Here is a 15,271-nt window from a genome sequence, read left to right on the forward strand (position 1 = left end):
GTCCAGTGAAGAGTAGCAGTGCCTTTTCCTAACCGAGTAATGGTAGGGGCTGTAGGTTTTATTGAAATGACTATATTGTTGACTTTACTCCCCCATTGGATTTAATGGCACTCATATTCCAACACGCTAACATTTCGCAGCCTGGGGCCCAGCACCGTCAGCCAAACGACCAGATGTAGCCGTCCTATTGTCAGACATTGCCAGCTTCGCTCACCATCTCACTGAGCCACAGCACCCCACCCCACCCACAGCCACACGGAGAACCCCTGCCAGACTCACTAGTCCCTGATCGCCCTACTTTCTAGAAAGTTACAATACATGTAATTGGTCGATTTTATGTAGCAACTAACGTCTAACCAGACACTCACGTGGTTATGCATTTTATTCCACTGAGGAATGCTTATTTTACAGTTTGAAATAAAGTTTTGAGTCTTCAGCAATCTGCCCAGTGGTGTGTACATGTTGTGTGAAGTAGTAGCTAGAGTATCATAGCGTGTATCAAGTCAGTGTGCTGAAAGCTTGATCGGTGCGTAGGCTTAATGCAGAGGTAATTTCAAGAATTTCTTGTCTTCTGTGGCTTTTGTCAGCGTTGCACTTGAATGTAAAAGTAGTTTTTATGTTAATGGATCAATATAATGATGATGATGATGATGGTGATGATGAGGAAAAACATGATATAATTTCAGATAAAGGTGTTTAAATGTTTTGTTTGTCTGAGGCACATCATTCACGTGTAATGTCCTCTGATTGGCAGGGCAAAAATCTTCTGTCTACTGTCTATTTCTATACACACACACAAAAAAATAAATGAGATTCCAATGTGTTTTTCTACACATCATTTCTTCCTAACAAAAAAGTCATACAATAATCTTCTATAGTGACCTTTTTTTTACCTGTTTCCTGTTATGTTTTTAATCACCTATTTTGTCCCTTTTATGGCAGTTCTGACACATACAGGTAATGCGTTATATAGGACCAACAACTGACCAACAAATACCTCATGTGCTCACGTCATTGAATCTTTGCAACAATGTAGTAAATGGGTTTCCCAGGTCACAGTTTGTATTAGGGGAAACCCCTGGTCTGATCATTATCAGTGTGCTTAGATGATGCCTGCCTTCTTTCTCATTTCATCACCACTAAAGAGCCCAGGGCAACCTGCAGCTCTACCAGTTTCCTTTCAATGATACATACGTCCAAATATCTACCAATAATAAATTTTTATTTTTGAAATTATACTAGGCGGAGTATAATTTCAACACTACTTCTAAAACAGAACAAAGGCAAGCAGTGTGTACAACTTCATTTAGCACACCCTCTTCAGCGGGGCTTACATAGAAAGTATAATAAATAAAGTGCACACACACATCTATGTATGTTATAATGTGGCTTTAACCACTCACCATCCTGCATAACTACAGTATATATTTGAATCTTTGTGCATATATATTCCTGTTCTGTACATTATATTATTATTATCTGCAGGGCAGATGGTTATCAGCAGTTATCAGCAGAGGCTTTCGAAGCACAAATGATAATCATTGGGGCTAATCAGCAGTACGCAACCACATATGTTCTGTAACATTCTGTAACTGCTTGATTGTATCAGCCAATTTATTTTCTTTTCTGTTTCTTGAATGGATTTGCCTGATCCATAGTTAGATGAGAGTATATGGGGACCTGAGCTGCTGTGGAATTTTGTACAGAAAGATCATGGCAACAGTACTTTAATACAGGTATTGCACACTGGATCCTTTCCATACAGCATACCATAGTGACAAATGTGAAAACTCCGATGAGATTCTCCATTGATGAACAGCTAACCATATATGTGTCTGCCATAAATTTCAGGTCTCCCTTTATGAATTCATATTTTCATATGGAGCAGCGCATGAAGATTCTAAGCACCCAGCATTACATTACATTGTATTACATTCATTTAGCATGAATTCGCTTATCCAGCGCACCTTCCGGCACAACAGAACACACGTGTATCCATTCAAGCTGAACTTATTTCAGCTGTGTGACATATGAGAAGGCAGAAGGCTAGTAATCAAATGCCCAAACCACCCTAAATGAGGTAAGTATGAGATTAGGATAAATCTGAGAATTCTGTAAATGTTTTATGAGAGATTTGGCAGCCATGTAACTGAGTGTAGATTTACAGGTGGAGAGTTGTATTTTATGGATTGTACAGGACCATTAATAAGGTGTTGAATTTTTTTTTACATTTTTTTTGTCATTTAGCAGACACTCTTATCCAGAGTGACTTACATCGGTTATAGTTTTTTCATTGTTGTTTTTTATGTTATCCATTTATACAGCTGGATATTTACAGAGGCAAATGTGGGTTAAGTACCTTGCCCAAGGGTACAACAGCAGTACCCCAGCAGGGAATTGAACCGACAACCTTTTGGTCATAAGTCCTGCTCCTTAACCACTATGCTACACTGCCGCCCATGTCCTGCTGCTGCCCTTTTCATTCTCTCCGTGTCCCCTGAAGGATGGTGCTAGAAAACATCTTCAGTGCCACATGACCTAAGATAAGATTAGTTCCTCTCTGATCAGGATCTAGGATCAGGCTCTATCAGGAACTACTATGCTGTGTCATCAATCACAGCTTGCCATTCTGGCTGTTAGTTATCCAATATCCGTCAAGGGGGCACATATGTTATCTGACCACTTGTTCCTTCTTGTCCTTAATTGCTTTGGCTTTCATCGCCTCTTCCACAGCTTTCTTATAATAACAGGGGTCTGGCATCAGATGTTTCATATGCTAATTTACTACTGGGCAGATCTGCTTCAATCTAAACAGCAGCATTAAAATGTTCATAATTACAAGGTTCCTGACTGAACTAACACAAATGTTCAAATCACACATTGACACTGTATAGACATTGATATGTATGCTCTTAATCTACTCATTTGCAAGTTTACAAATCAACTTATGCCTCTCTATCAGTCTGTATCATTTTATTCTCCATCTCCTTTGAACTCAGGAACCTTTCTGATAAAATTCGTTCACAGTTTAGCTTTTTAAGACCATTCTCTAGACCAACATTAATGCGGACTCCCAGCGGCTGAAGTATCTTTATTGTGCAGTGTGTATTGTGCTGGAAAGTACTGTAAGACTGTAGAAATTGTAATTTTACATGCTGTTACTGTAGCTACTTGTTTCCTTTAAAATTGCATTTATAATGCAGTGCATATCAACCAACTGCCCAAAACCCAGCCCCCCTCTCCTACCCCACCATGCACACACATCACATTTCTAACTGAGAATTAAGGGGGAAAAACAGATCCCTTTGCTGTACAGAAACTGTATTTCCTTTTTCTGATACAAAACACGGTGACAAACGAGACCACCAAACCCTCAATTCAGGTTAAAATCTTTATTACATAAGCACCCCCACTTTCACAGAAATTACCCCCTTTTTGGAACATATGAGCAACTAAGAATGCCACCTACACTAATATGACATGGCCAGAGTGACCAGTCCTCTTTGGTAGGATTCTGAGTAAACCGAAACCAAAGGAACGGCCCCTTGAAGGCCACTTTCTGTCTCTTTCCCACCATCTGTAGGCGGGCTGTGCCCGGTGCTGCATTTCCCATTCCTCTCCTTTCACTTCAAGTCGTGTCACACCTTTAAAAAAAAAAAAAAAGTAGCACTTCTGAAAAAGTTTCCGCCAAACAACCTGTGCAAGTTGAAGGGAGGCTGACCTAAATGAGTGTTAGCGTAGCTGACTGTCGAAGAAGAGCACGCGTGCACACACTACCTCCTGTTGCCGCTGTAGGTGCCGCCCACCCTCCCCGCTTATTTCCTGTTGTCTTCAACGGCTTGAACCTTGGCTTGAGACCAGGAGGCACATGTTTTGTGGGGAACAAGTGCTACCATATGTTATGAAGCGGATCTTAATAACAGCGTTTATAAAGCATATAAATAAATATAAATAAAATGAATGAAAGAGAATTATTATACAGATAGGATTAGGTCTGTATCTGAGTGGAGGGTGTGATGTCTCCAAGGCGATGATTTAATATTTGGTGAGAGTTATGTCCCTACTGTGAAAGGCTCCACGATAAAACACGAGCAACAGAAAAATAAAACGTTTTCACGTTTGATCACCTTCATATCTTGACACCGAGAAGGTGAGGTCATTTAAATGCAATTCGTCTAGATAAGTACTACAATGGAAAGTGAAAATGACAGAGCTCAAATATTCTCAGTGCATCAGATTGGCCTGCTTCCAAAACCGCTCAGCGTTTCCATTAGAGGTTTTTTGGTTCTAACCAATTGCATCGTAATGGCATGGGTGCTTATTAAATATGCTGCCTTTCCAACTGGAAATGAATGGTTTCCATTTTCCTGGGATTCCATCAAGCCACATGTATGTTTCAGACTAAAATGTACACCTAACTATAGAGCAGAAAGCTTTTAGTAACAATATAAGTTTGCAAGTTCATCGCCCATCTTCAAGGTGTGTAGTAAGCTACATATGTTTATCCAGGTGGATGTAAAGATTACAACATTTAAAACTTGCAAACTTGTGGTGATGCCACACTTTGGTGTGCACCCTTCAAAAAAGAACAGTCGCAATACCTTTATACAAGTGAAACTCCTGACCCACCTCCCCTGCATCAGATTAGTATATCTGAGCGAGGGTCTGGGAGAGATGTTTTCCTGTATCTTAAGTATCAGAGACAAGGGTGTTGCTGTGACCAAATTGGCTCCAGGAGGGTATAATGGCAGCTCTGATCCGACTCAGAAACCATGATACGATCCGAACCGTTAGTTTTGTATTCCGCTGCACAGCTAATAATTAATAATAAATTATGTGTACCGGTAGCACCATTTGGATGGCTATGTGTGATATTTTTTATAGGCTACCCAAAAGTACAATAGCTATGTTCGTCTTCTCATCCTCTGGGCTACATTATGTGCCCGTACCACCGAAAGGTAAGACACTGAGGGGAAAAAAAACCTGAAAATACTTCAACTCTACAATACTTTTCGTGAACTCATCAATACTTTTCACTCGTGAGAATGCAAGTGGCGTCTAACTGAAAAATACCACAAGGAAATCTAAATCTGGACATTTTTAAACTCGCAATGATTTCATGCGACAATGTAACATACTACAAATGTAATCATTAATGGTCACATACTGGGCACTACACTGAAAAATAGCATGCAGTATACAGTATATAGGCCTATTTGTGTAGTACGCAGTACACAGTATACAGTAGGCAGTTTCGAATACAGCCACTGCGGTTTCTGCAGCATACTTTTTGCATCATGTCCTGTCTCCTGCACGCTCTATCCAGGCGCCACCCCGCGCCTAAACCAACCGGAATATTTCCAATATGTGAGAACGCGTCTGTAACGGACAGTCTCCTGTTGTATGCTACTTGTGTGAAAGGGCGATTCCGGCCAGTTTCCGGACCCGATTCGCCGGACATTGGGCGCTTCTCAAAGTCAAGGAAGGATCCTTAACAGGCTGCATTTCAAGGATGCTACGTCATCGAATTCATTTCAGTTTCAACAAAGTACTGGAAAAGCACAAACAGCAATACCGCATCCATTATTGTTTTTGAAAATGTGGAGCGGAATTGAAGGCGGGACCTTTTCAATGACGCACACTCGCTAGACTGTTCCATTATCTGTTCTCCGAATGCTAGGAAGGAGTCTTGCCTAGCCTCAGAAGGACCCGACTTGGAAGGACCCTTCCTACCAAGGAAGCATCCTTGACTTTGAGAAACAGCCATTGTCCGAAGCTCGTATGTGAAAACAGCTATTAAGAGATGTGTTGGGTCAGTTTGGAGAAACAGCCAAGAATGATGAGAGGGCAGATAAACTGCAGCCCTGGCATGTGCTGGATGTTGGAGAGATCTGTTGATGTTTGTCAATTTTGTCTAAAATTAAAATGCAAATGTAAGGGTGTAAGGGGATGAGAAGGTGGTTTAGAGTAACTTCTGTGGGTTATTGGAAATTGTGTGAATTTTGGTCTAAAAGTAGGAAGCAGATGAGACAGCAGACAGACAAAAGGCTGATCTTAGGTCATCAGTTCAGTCACAGCAAAGGACATAAATTCAAATAAGTTTGATCAAGTACCAAGTGCTGCAGAGCACTTTAAGCCATTAAATGTTACACATAATTAGCAAAATACATCCGCATTGTTTCAATAGATACATATTACATATTGCATTTATGTTGGGGCCCCACGTTCGCTGCTTGTTCCTTCTGTTTGGGTGACCAAATGACTAATCAATGATCATGACCAACTGACCTACCAATAACCATGAGCAAATGACCAACCAACTTTTATGTCTTGGTTCCTTCATGATCAGCCATGGATATAGGTTCATTCAGAAATTTGCCTGCTCTGTGCTGCAGGGAAGGGGCCCCCTCAGGGTTAGCTTGGGGGGGGGGGGGGGGGGGGGTTTGCGTTACGGCGCTGCTGACAAAGCTATCACGTAGGACGCTCCAGAGATAGCCCTATGGGGACACTGCTACGCTGGGAAATGTACACAATTTATCTGTAAAGCAACGCATTCTAGGATCTAGGTTTACTTATAAAAAAAAAACACAATACACCACATGTATCCCAGCATTATATTTACAGGACAACCTTATGGTTAAAGGAAAAAAGAAGTTAAAAGTGTTGGTCAGAGTCCAAAGTTAGGTTATCAGGTAAAGAGCAAAGTGTAGCAGCACACAGGGTTACATCACATCACACAACAATAAAGTGCACAGTGCAGTATACAGGTTTAGGGAGCAGTAATAACCAACATAAAAGAGCATGCTCCACCCTTAAGCAGGTGCATGTCACACCTAAAAAAAAAATGCTTCTTCTCCTAAGCAGGTGTCTGTCAAACCTAAAAAAACTACCCTTCACCTCCTAAGAAGGTGCTTGTCAAGCCTAAAAAGCCACACTTCTTCTCCTAAGCAGGTGTCTGTCAAACCTAAAAAAACTACCCTTCACCTCCTAAGCAGGTGCTTGTCAAGCCTAAAAAGCCACACTTCTTCTCCTTAGCAGGTGTCTGTCAAACCTAAAAAACTACCCCTCATCTCCTAAGCAGATGCATGGCATACCTATCATGGGACAACTTGTTGCAATTAGACCTACAACTTTCTATCACATTACATAAGCCTGTTTCTCAATGTCCCTGAAGAAACTATGAACATAAAAACATAGCTGGAATGTGATTCACAACAGCCTGTCTGCTTAGAGATGCTGGAAAAAAGTATGCATTCATTAATAAGGGCTACAAAATATAAAAACTTTCACCAAGTTTTATATTGAAAACCACAAATAAAATTAGCAGCACTATACACAACCATTAAAATAATAACATAGCCAAGACCTTATGTAAACATATGAAAACCATATCAAATGTGCATTTGAGTATATGCAATGAACCCAGGTTAGGTTTTGTCAAAATTACACATATAAACATTACATTTGTAAGAACATTATCCACAGCATCAAAATACATAGGTCTACGGTATGAAGCATGATAATTAAGCTAAGGTTATTTGTAACCTTAGCTAGTTATAAAAATAAAAGAAAAATAGAGAGTAACACTGTTGCAAGCTAACATCACACTTATATTCCTGTCCAAATTTGGCTTTGAAATGTTTTGTAGGCCTACTATTTTTGATATCATCGCCTACATAAGCTGCTTCTTAATCAATGGCGTTGTGTGAAACGTTAGCCAGCCTATTACTATGAAAAAAATAGTCTAGCCTTCATCATGGCCAGAGTCTGCATATTAACATGTTTCATACAATTGCCTTTAGTCCAGACGCTGTACCAGGTTACTGTTCTGAACGTTTCTTACAGATAATGGCATAACGATCATTGCTTTGTCTTATCGAACGGTATCCTACGCTGCCAGTTCACACACAAGCCACGTGCTGCTGCTGACATGTGCAAATTCCAACTGCTGCTGTCAGTGGAAGTGCTGATGATGCAAGGGGCTGCACTCGCGCCCTCTCTCACAGCGCTCACACACAGCGGACACTAAATAACAGTTCTAAACTGAATTAAGCATGCACTCGTCTCATCTCGGAGAAGTTTTCAGCCACTGATTTTTTTATCCAGTTGTGTTTAGCTTAAAATTTTATTTTTAGCTCTAAAAAATTACCGAGGTCTGGACCTTGGTGATTTCATAGCTCGTTACAGGCATGGGGGGGGTGTCTGGATGCGGAAGAAGACGGGGGTCAAAGCCATTATTATTATTGTTATAATAACAATAATAATAATAATAATAATAGGCCTATTATTATCATCGTTAATAATAATAATAATAATAATAATAATAATAATAACGATGATAATAATAGGCCTATTATTATTATTATTATTATTATTAATAATAATAATAATGATGATGATAATAATAATAATAATAATAATAATAATAATATCATCATCATTATTATTATTATTATTATTAATAATAATAATAATAATAATAATAGGCCTATTACTGTTATTGTTGCTAAATACCCCCATCAAAAGAAGGCGATAGGCTAGCCTACATTGTATTCTGTCCGTTGAAATGAATTAACGTAGGCTACAAGCAGGGTGCGAAATACTGGGGGTCTCGGGGGTCCGAGACTCCTTGATTGACACTTGAGACAACCGGAAAGCCTCGACAGCAAAATTTTGGGGGGGGTCTCTGGAAAAATCTTTAAAAAATTATTTGTCAATTGCAATTGTCACTAAAAATGTCTTTTAACCTTAAAGCCCAACAGACGCAGCCTACGTCAAAATTCACATCTCTTCTTCTCGGCTGAATTGCTCACAAAGTATTACAACGACGCTAGTTGCGTGTCTATGCCACAAAGTGCTGGCGAGAAAAATAATTTTGAATTTACATAAAATTTAATCATAGTTACAATCTGCATACAGCTTTGCATCCATCTCCACACCATTACTCTTGTTTGAATTACCCATGAACTCATCATTGCATAGGTATGGAACACATATCACAAGAAAGGGCAGAATCGGAGCTTTGTAATGATGCTAGTCACATATTTGTACATACCGAAGTAATCACGTTATGAAGACAATTCTAATCTAATTTCTTCACCCATTTTCACACTGCTTCTCGGATGAATAAGTCACAAAGTCCCTATCGCTATCAAGCTAAACACCAGAACCTACCCTTTCCGATGATAGGCTACTGCTTGTTTCTCTGTGCGACAAAGTGTTGTCGAGTAATTTGGTTTTGAAATCAAATCAAATCAAATTTCTGCACTGTCTCCAACATAGGGCTGACATTACATCTCACTTTTTATGAAAAATAACACAAAATAATGTATTTGTTTTTCATTGCCATGATTCAAAAGTTTTCATAAAATTTTCATAAAGGTTTTCATAAAAATAAAATAAAGCACATTCTTCATCCAATGATTCAGTGACAAGACTTAAGTGAATAAAACAATTATATTTATTTCCGTTAGGCACTAAGCACATATTTTTTCAAACTGCTAAGTTATAGAGTATGCCATCATCATGGTTCTGATATTGCCAGATTCCAGTTGCTTAAATGAACTTGTAAGGAAGACGTGAATTTCCGAGGACGCTAAGGATGCGTCATTCGCCGCAAATCAAAGGAAGAATAGAGTCTGCTTGTGCGTGTTGTTTTCTAACAGTCTTGGTATAATATAGGCTAATTTTTAGGTCATTTCAGAATATCATGAAAATGCTGAATGCATCTGAGAGACTGTTGCTAACTTTGGTTGATGCTGGACAGTATTTAATGTGAGTTTTTCAAAGCGTTTTAGCGATAATCAAAATCTGAAACGGTAATACTAACCGTCGGTACTTTTACCGTGAAACCGATAACCATTTCATCCCTAGGGGCAACACAATGTTGCCCTATATGAGAGTTCAAAAAGGTGAGGTGGAAACCTCACTAGCACAACCAATGCCTGTGTGGGCCACAAGAGGGATTTTACCATTCTGCAACAGCAAGAAATTCCAAAGAGTCATCACAGGGGAAAAAAAGCAGCCTGCTCTCTACCTAAACTTGCACTTCAACCCACCCCATGATTTTCCACAGACCAGTAGGCTATATAAATACTACACACACACGACCAAAAAGATACAAACTCCTCAAGCCATCAAGACTTCAGCTTGAACAGAAGAGAAGACAACCTTCGGCTTTCAGAGACAACATGCAGATCTTCATTGGGATTGTGGCTTTGGTGCTGTCTCTCACAAGTACCCAGGGATTCCCAATAGAACAGATGTGGCTCAAGGAATTCCAGACACTAACTTGTGTAAGGGACTCACAGGCATGGATTCACCATCTATGTATTCTTCCACTACGTCTGTCTCGACAGTGTTGCTAACTTGTCTTTACTTTTGTGCAATTTCAGGACAAAGATCTTCAGCTCCCAACCGTCGAGGCGAAGGTAAGCGGTAATGCCGGTGCACAACATTTCTACACACACCGACACTGGTTTGCATTAGACACTCACAGAACTATCCAACTTCCAAGTGCTACTCTCCACCTACCACACACAAAACAGTGTGACTTCACAGGGGTGACTTCAGCGCAGCACATGAGAAAACACTACTATGGTAGACGACCACTTCAGGCTAGCACAGGAAATAAAAGCTTATCGTTCAGAGAGAGGTAAACCTCAGAGCTGTCAATCTGGAGCAGCTGCTGCCTCAGGCATCCTTTAAAACGCTGCAACGCCACGCTGCAGCATTTTCGTTTTACTAGGCAAATGTCATACTCCCGTACTTCAAGGAGGCGCACCGCCAGCTTTCAGACGTCTCGTATCCAGAGCACACATGCACAAAATGACCCTCCACGATGCTGAGTTGTCCCCCATTTCTGCTCCAGGACACTGCAACAGCTCTGGAATGCTACAGAAAGAGTCTGGACACAGTGTACTTCAACTGCTCTGCGGACTTACAATGGAAAGAGCAGAACATCATTGAAAAAGTGGAGGACATTCTGACTGAAACGAAGAAAAAGGTAGAGAACAAATTGACTGACTGACTGATAAGAGTACAATGTATATTTCTATGTGATATTAGGAGTTATTTTTTTTTTTGGGGGGGGGGGGGGGGGGGTTCCCCAAAGAGCTGTCTCAGCAAAATAATTAAACCAAGAAATAGCAATCTTTCTGCAAAGCTGAACCAATAATGCTCCAATAAACCTGAGCTAATAAATGACAGGAACTAATACTCATTTGCTCTTGTTTGTTCAGCTGTCCACCGAGTCTGCATCTGAGCCCTGCACCGGAAAAGAGAAATCGACGCAATCCTTTGAAAACTTCAGAGATAAACTCCTAGATTTGGTTAGGCGTGTCAGCGAGGTCCACAGCACGTAAGAGCCAGAACCTTATCAGAGATCTAAGGCAGCAACACTGATCTCATCGCTCAGGAAGAATCTTCTGATCTTTGTGAATTATGCCCTAGAGATGGAAGACATGCACACATACATACATCGAAAAAACCTAGGGTGGCTGTTCTTTTGACTGGAATTTTTCAGGTTAAGTAAGGTACCATGTACCCCACAAGCCATAAATTAGTAACTTTCTGCTGTTTGTAACAATTCAGACTTAATGTATTTAATTTATTTATAATTCTGACAGAGAAACCTATTCATTAAAATAACGGTTAATTAAAATTTGAGGGCTGTGCAGTTTTACTGTAATCTTTCAGGTTATACCTTTTGTAATACTGGAGTGTTAAATTTTGAATCAATGTTCTCATCTTAAAATACTTTTTTCCTGAAAGTTCATCAGTTTAACTACTTGAATGCCTTTCAACATAAGCTCTAGTAACACACCGTATGCCTATAAATGAATGTACTGTTAATTTATTTATCTATGTTTATTTATTTATTTATTTACTCATACACTTGACGATGATTGTGGTGACGATGGCTATTTTTGTTGTAATAAACAACTGTCAATTATATCTGGGTCCTCTTACCTTATTACAGTTATTACACACTATGGAAATTGTGCATGATGAATGATTATAACACACATCATCCAGGTAAACTGGTTCAGTGACATTACCCATCAGAGCAAGGGTGCGAGCCATGCAAGCTATTAAGGGACATTCCCCATCAGCGATGGCCACAGACCTCAAGTGAGAGCATGTAGGTGCACAACCCACTCAGGCTGATAAACTTATTCCAGCCTGGACACCTCACAATCAAACTGATGTTGAGTAATAACTAGTGAAATATACACCGTAAGCTTAGTTTTTTTTATGTGCCCAATATAAAGGACAGAGTGATTTACACTGGGATAGAACAAATAATCCCCCAAGAACCTTCAAATAACTGATGAAACCGGCAAATTTTCTCAGGCCAAAAATTGTGCATACAGAAAAAGGACTACTTAAAATATTTTACTTGCAATTTTAATGCATGTGAAAATGCAAACTATAACCAAAGGTTTTATAGCTGTTTGACACAAAAGCCTTGGGAGTACCGTAAGATGGTGCACATTCAAAAGTGAAAGTTTACGAAAGTACACGATAGCTGGTCTTGTCGCTCTTGTAAATATAACCCACATAGCTGCCTTCCAGTAACACTCAGCCATACACCACTTCAAAGGCTAGATTCAGATGAAGTAGTGAGCACAACAGCCAGTGTTTGTTCTGACAACTTCTGACACAATCACACAGGTTCAGTGCTGGCTTCAGATATGTGACAAAATGTGCAGCATTTTTCCAGCTATCAAATACATGCAAAAAACACCTTAAAACAGTGTTTCTCAATCCTACTCCTGGAGCCCCCCTGTCCTGCATATCTTCTATCTGTCTTTGCTCCAAACACACCTGATTGAAATGACTAACATGCTCTTGATTAAATCAGGTGTGCTCAGCTAATCAAATATGCCACTGATGAGTTCAGTCAGGTAGGTAGAGCAGGGAAAGAAAACGTACATAGCAGGGAGGCCCCAAGAGCAGGACTGAGAATCAGTGCCTTAAAACAAACCCAAAAACACACCTTAAACGGAATTCATTCATAATCTCTGATGGAATTTTCTAATACTGTGCATCCACTTATCCCATGGCATATTAGTTTTTTTTACATGTCTAATGATGAGAGAAGACCCAGAAATAAATACATTACAAAAAAGCTGAAAAGTAGACAGCCAAGGAAAAAGACACTACAGCTCAGTGAAAGCCCTGGACATCACTTGTCACCATGGTGCTTAAATAAAGCTTGGTTAAAGAGCTGAAATCATTTCCAGCATTACTGAGTTAATCATGATGCTTCTCTCCCATCACATTTTAATATCCCATATTGTCATATCTGTGCTAGTAATTTCACTGACCTCCTAATAGTCACAAAGGACTTGCCAGGTAAAATCCGGAACACACAAAGTTCTAAATTGCTGTGAATGAATTCCACAAGATGAACTCTCAGAGGGGATGAAAACAAAAAAAAGATCAAACAGTTCAAATAATCTCTCTGACGTGACATTTGAAATCAACAGGCTTTAAATATTAGCCGATCCCCTAAAGTGACGTACTGTACGAACAAAATATATAAGATCAACATGGCTGCTTTGATCAAGGTTTGTTAAACTTTTGATACACAATGTAATGTCTGACATGGCAAGATGCTACAGCCAAGTGCAGTCCATCAAACACTGTCCACATTTGTAGGAAACACAAGAAACAACACCTTGCCAAGATTGCCTAGTCACCATTTTGAATGGATGGGAAAATGGATAGGAAATCTCAGTTCACAAATCAGCACAGTGCGAGTCCACACACGGCCACACACAGTCTCAAGCCGTTTTCGCACATGAACTCCGGACAAATATCTGGAAAATCGGGTCTGGAAATTGGTCGGAATTGCCCTTTCACATACACTATATGGACAAAAGTATATTGGCTTTTCAGGGTTTGGGCTAGGCCTCTTATCTCCAGTGAAGGGCAATCTTAATGCTTCAGCATACCAAGACATTTTGGACAATGCTATGCTTCTAACTTTGTGGCAACAGTTTGGGGAAGGCCCTTTTCTATTCCAACATGACTGTGCCCCAGTGCACAAAGCAAGGAGCATAAAGACATGGCCCTGACCTCAACCCCATCGAGCACCTTTGGGATGAACTGGAACGGAGATTGCGAGCCAGGCCTTCTCGTCCAACATCAGTGCCTGACCTGTCAGACAGCAGTGAAACCTGATCAATGACACAGTGGACTGCCTTGTCAGGCCTTGGCCTTCAGTCAGGAACCCCCATACCCACCCATTGTAAAGGCAATATTTGTGCAAGCTATCATTTCAAACATTGACATTTGACATTGACACAAGGTCTGTCGCAAGCTCTCATACAAATATGAAGGCTGACAATAGTCACCAAACCCTACAGATTAGTAAAAAATTTGTATTAGAAACAATTTCTCTGCAATGTACAGTACTGTATGTACTGCAAATTCATTACAACTGGAAACGACTAAACCACATATAACAAGAGTAAAATGGCAACCACAACAATGCAAAGAACACTAACAGGCTTCTTAAAACTGCAAGAAAAATGGGGAGGGGGAGCTATGTGAACTAAAGACAAGTTAAATTATAACCACATGCAACTTCTGTTGAAATTCCAGGAGGAGCTTCCATGGTTCCATCACACACATGAACCCTACCTGAATTCCAATGAGTTAAACAATGAGTACTTAAACTCAACCAAAAAAAAGTGCAAATTTGCAAAATGTCACTGAAGCGTAAGATATCAGCTTTCAGGCCATGTTCCTGTAGGAAGTGTGGACCCAAGTCTGTGCAGAAAGATTTTAGAATCTACACAGCTCTGGCCCTGTGTGAGGTATCTGAATAATAAATATAGCTTGTGGTATGGAACTATTACTCTGAACACACTCAACAGACTGACACAAAGCACAGCAGGTGGAGCTAAACTCAACCTTGTGGAGCAACGCTTCACTGTGGAGCAGAGCCTTGCAATTCTGTAATTCCTGTAATAAAAAAAAAAAAACACCATCGAGCACAGGGCAGGGGTGTTCTATGGTTTTTACTCTTTACAGAAACATTAAAAAAAAAAAGAAAAAAGATTTGTCACGCTGTAATCCACATCGAGAAATGTGAATGAAAAACCAGATCTGGCAGAAACGAAAACGCAAAATCATTTTTTGCAGAGTTGTATCGCAAAAACCGCAACATCACACGTGAAACCCTCACTATGACACGGCGTCAAGTCATACCGTTTTTAAAGTTGCCCTAAAGCCCACTGCTGCGGCATGTTCCCACCAA

Source organism: Megalops cyprinoides, chromosome 18, assembly GCF_013368585.1.
Source record: "Megalops cyprinoides isolate fMegCyp1 chromosome 18, fMegCyp1.pri, whole genome shotgun sequence".
NCBI classification, from domain to species: domain Eukaryota; kingdom Metazoa; phylum Chordata; class Actinopteri; order Elopiformes; family Megalopidae; genus Megalops; species Megalops cyprinoides.